Source organism: Heterocephalus glaber, unplaced genomic scaffold (genome assembly GCF_053883595.1).
Source record: "Heterocephalus glaber isolate CG9 unplaced genomic scaffold, H.glaber_assembly_v1.0 deba00001481, whole genome shotgun sequence".
Taxonomy (NCBI): Eukaryota; Metazoa; Chordata; class Mammalia; order Rodentia; family Bathyergidae; genus Heterocephalus; species Heterocephalus glaber.
This window is the reverse complement of record NW_028258317.1, coordinates 27114220-27119347: the sequence shown is the minus strand read 5'-3', so window position 1 is coordinate 27119347 and position 5128 is coordinate 27114220. Positions and strand designations below refer to the sequence as shown.

Below are 5128 nucleotides of genomic sequence, written 5' to 3'. Positions count from 1 at the left end.
CGGGGTCTTCTATGTAAAGCAACGTGTCATCCACAAATAATCATAATGTAAATTATTCATTTCCTATCCTTATTCCTTTTATTTCTTTCTCTTATCTAATAGATCTTGCAAATGTTTCCAGAACTATATTGAACAAGACTGATGATAGCTGGCATCCTTGTCTGGCTCCTGATTTTACAGTGAGAGACTTTCAGCTTTTGACCATATACTATGATGCTGGCAGTTGGTTTGTCATAGATGGCTTTTATTAGACTGAAATAAAGACCTTCTATTCTAGTTTTCTGTATAGTTTTCTTTGTATAATAAATGCGTATTGGACTTTGTCAAATGCTTTCTATACATCTGTTGAGATGATTATGTAGTTTTTGTCCCTGGTTCTGTTAATGAGGTGTATTACATTTATTGATTTGTATATATCGTACCATCCCTGCATTCCTGCAATTAATCCTATTCAGTCATAGTATATGATCTTCTTGATGATTTGCAGCCTTCTGTTTGCCAGTAGCTTTTTGAGTATTTTTGTATCTAAGTTCATTAAGGAGATTTTCCTATAGTTCTCTATTTTGGTTGCATCCTTCTCTGATTTTGTATCAGGATAATTCTTGCTTCCAGGAATGATTTTGGAAGTGTTGTTTCCTTTTCAATTTCATTAATGAATATGAGGAGTACTGGTAGTAGACCTTCTCTAAATTTCTTGTAGAATTCAGCAGTGAATCCATCAGAGTATGGGCTTTCCTTTGTTGATAGTTTTCTAATTACTTTTTAAATTGCATTGACTGGTATAGGATTATTTGGAATTTTTATACAGAATTCTCTCTGAACAATATAAATAATATCAAATTCTAGGAAAAAAGTGGTGACTGATCTGAGAGCTGGAACATTTTCCAAGTGGGAGGGGCATAATTGTAACAAAATTCTATATTTTAAACATTGATCTTATTTTCACTTTGCCACTATGAATAATGCTTCAATAACTACCTTTTTTAAAAAAATTTATTTTATTGGCACATTTTAGGTATACAATATAATGACATCCATCATTGGAAATTTGTACCTTTACATAATCTTTCTTGGTTCTTATTTTTCCCCCTTCCCCTGCCCTCCCTTCAACCCCTCCATCCCTCCCTGTTTACAAACACTTTGTTTCCATTTTTTCATTTTCTCATATTAGTAAAATACTCTTCTGTCCTTTCCCCTACCCAGCCCACTTCCCCTTCCTCTTTGCCCCTTTTCTTCCTATTTCACATTATTTATTATACCTTTTAGTCCTTATTTAAACTTTAAGTTTCACATACTAGAGAAACTATGCAGTATTTACACGTGTGTCCTATTAATTTCACTTAAGAGTATTGCCTCAATATGCATCCATTTAGCTATAAATGTCTCTAATTTTTAAATTTTTATGGCTGAGTAGTACACCTTTTGAAAAAAACAACAACATGTTTTCTTTATCCACTCTCCAGATGATGGGCATTTGGGCTGCTTCCAAGTTTTAGCTACTACAAATTTTGCTGCTATGAACATGGATGCACATATATCACTGTGTTATGATACTTTTAATTCTTTGGGGAAGATACCCAGCAGTGGAACAGCTGGGTCAAATGGGACTTCTAGTCCTAGTTTTTTGAGGTATCTCCACACTGATTTCCAAAGTGGTTACACGAGTCTGCACTCCTACCAGCAGTGGAGCAGTGTTCCTCTTTCCTCACAGCCCTGCCCGCATTTGTTATTGGTTGATTTCATGATAGCAGCCATTCTTTCTGGAGTGAGGTGGAATCTGGAATGAGGTGGAATCTCAGCGTTGTTTTCATTTGCATCTCTCCAATGACCACTGATGTTGAACATTTTTTTCATAAGTTTATTTGCCATTTCTACTTCTTTGTGTGAGAAATGTCTGTCCATATCAGATGCCTACTTTTGGATTGGGTCTTTAAATTTGGGTGATCTGATCTTTTATAGTTCTTTATACATTCGAGACAGTAGACCTTTGTCTTAGAAAGAGCTGGTGAAGATTTTTTCCCACATTGTGGGTTGTCTCTTCACACTGTTGGTGGTTTCTCTCTATGCAGAAGCTTTTTAATAAGAAGAGATCCCACTTGTTGTTTATTTGTGCTAGTTCATGAGTGAGGTTTGTTCATAAAATCTTTTCCTAAACCAATGTCTTCAAGAGTTCTACCTAACCTCTGTTCCAGCTGATTCAGCATTTCTATTATAATATTTAGATCTTTAATTCATATCAATTTTAGTTTAGTGCATGGTAAGATATATAGGTCTAGTTTTAATCTTTGACAAGTTGAAACACAATTTTTCCAGCACCACCTTTTTTAAGAGACTCTATTCCCTCCAGTGAGAGTGTTTGGGTCCTTTATCAAAGATGAGATGACTGAGTGTGTCTAGCAGTGTTTCTGCATCTTTTAATCTGCTCCACTGGTCCTCAGGTTGTTTCTTTGCCAGTACCATGCTGTTTTTATCACAGTAGCTTTGTAGTATATTTTCAAGTTCAGGATTGTGATACCACCTGCCATGTCTCTGTTATCTAGAATTGCTTTTGCTATTCTGGGTCTCTTCTTGTTCCAAATGAATTTTTGGATTGTTTTCTCAAGGTCTGTGAAGTATGCTGCTGGGATTTCAATTGGGATTGCATTGAATCTATATAGCAGTTTTGGAACTATGGCCATTTTCACTAGGTTGATCCTTCCTACCCAGGAGAAAGAGATGTCTTTCCACTTTCCAAAATCATGTTCAATCTCTCTTTCCATAGTGCTATAATTTTCAGAGACAAGGTCTTTGATTTCTTTCATTAGGTTGATTCCTAGGTATTTCAGTGTTTTGGATGCTATTGTGAAAGGAATTGTTTGCCAATTCTGTCTCAGTGAGTCTGTCATTTGTATAGAGGAAAGCTATTGATTTTTGTGTATTGACTTTGTATCCAGCTACTTTACTGAATTTGCTTATTATGTCTGGTGGAGTTCTTGGGGTCTTCTATATAAAGTATCCTGTCAACTGCAAATAATGGCAATTTGACTTCTTCATTTCCTATCTTCATTTCTTTTATTTCTTTCTCTTGTCTAATTGCTGTGGTTAATGTTTCCAAAACTATATTGAACAAGAGTGGTGATAGTGGACATCCTTGTCTTGTTCCTGATTTTAGTTTGAAGGATTTCAATTTTTGACCATTTAGTATGATACTGGCTGTTGGTTTTTCATAGATGGTTTTTATCAGATTGAGGTAGAGACCATCTATTCCAATTTTTTTAGTGTTTTTATCATAAATGCATATTGGATTTCATCAAATGTTTTTTCTGCACCATTCCTGCATCCCTAGGATGAATCCCACTTGGTCAGGGTGTATGATCTTCTTGTTGATCTTCTGCATTCTATTTGCCAGTATATATATATTTTTAAGCTGTCTCATTTATTATTTAGGTTCCTTAGACAGAATACTAATGTTGAAAATGGAAGCAAATTTTTCAATTGCCTTTTTAAAAAGTAAATAGTAATTAATGAATTTACTGTTATACTCAAAATCATCTATGTTTAAGGTGAAAATCTTTGCCAATAGAAAGGCGCTGCTCCAAATTGTGAATGGTATGAAGAATTGCAACCTCTTTGTTTTTTTCTTCTTGAAGATGTTGAAGCTTCCTTCTGTACATACTCTGTGGGGAAATACTAGCATCTGAATATGGTTTTGATTTAGTCTGAACTCTTGCTAGTTTGACATCAAACTCCAGCTGTAGTTTGATTATTTCATTTTGCTTTTCTTTTCCTTGAGTTATTAACATTGCATTTAACTCTGAGATTTCCATCTCCTTTTTCTTTATTAGATCTTTGTGCTTTTCTTCATTTAATTCAACTTTTTTCTGCATATCTTGATAAAATTTGCTTATTTCTATCTTATGTTCTTCCTCTTTGATTTTCATTTCACATATAAGTTTTGCAATATTATTCTCATATTCCCGTTTGCGAGATTTCAGCTTTTCCTATGTCATATCAGCATGTCTTTTTAGTTGTTCATTTTTACCTCTCAAATTGTGTTGATAGTTGTCTGTTGTAGCCCTTTTATCATATCATGAAGAAGAGCACATTCTTTTTAAATTGAGGCTTACTTTGTTTGCATTACTCTTAATAAAGAGGTATTTTTTAACTGAATTTCCTGTATGTTATTCTTTCCACTGGTTTCTATCATTTTCTTTACTATCTGTGAAAAATACTTTATAAGTTTGTCAGTATTTACACTGCTAATCTTTTTTTACATCCTTCACTACTTTGATCCATGCTTGCACTGCTGTTGTTCCTGGTTCCTCAAAGTCTCCCCCACCTCAGTTCTATTTGCCAGTATCTTAGTAAGGATTTTTGCATCTGTGTTCATTAGTAAGATTGCCCTAGAGTTCTCTTTTTAGGTTGGGTCATTCTCTGCTTTGAGGATCAAGGTGATGCTTGATTCCAGGAATGAATTCGGGAGTATTGCTTCCCTTTCAGTTTCCTTGAAGATTTTAAACAGTAGTTCCTCTCTAAATGTCTTGTAGAATTGAGCAGTGAAGCCATAAGAGCATGGGCTTTTATTAGTTCATAAGTTTTTAATTATGTTTTCAATTTCATTGATTGATATTGGGTTGTTTAGAATTTTTAGGACTTCATTCAACTTTGGTAATTCATACGTGTCGAGGAATCTGTCCATTTCTTCTGTGTTTTCCATCTTATTGGCATATAGGATCTGGAAGTAGGTTTTGATGATCCTCTGGATTTCTGCTGGGTCTGTTGTAATTTCACCCTTTTCATTCCTAGTTGCATGGACTTGAGCCTTTTCTTTCCTTTTTCTGATAAGGTTGGCTTAGGGTTTGTCAATTTTGTTGATTCTTTCAAAGAACCAACTCTTGGCTTCATTGATTTTTTGTATTGCTTTCTTAGTCACTATTGCCTTGATTTCTGCCCTGATCTTTATAATTTCCTCCCTTATGAGAGCTTTGGATTTGTCCTGCCCTTCTTTTTCTAGAAGCTCAAGGTTCAGCATCAGGTTGTTTAATTGGGCTCACTCTGTTTTCCTAATGTGTGTATTCACTGCTATGAATTTCCCTCATAAGACTGCTTTCATTCAGACTGCATTAAAACAGACATAATTCAGTTTCAT

The 5128-nt window shown here is 34.7% G+C and overlaps 1 pseudogene; it reads right to left on the bottom strand.

The window, feature by feature from the left end:
• Window positions 1–3527: 3527 nt before the first annotated feature.
• On the bottom strand, window positions 3528–4400 carry LOC101704616 (coiled-coil domain-containing protein 152 pseudogene; annotated as a pseudogene).
• Between the last annotated feature and the right edge of the window lie 728 nt (window positions 4401–5128).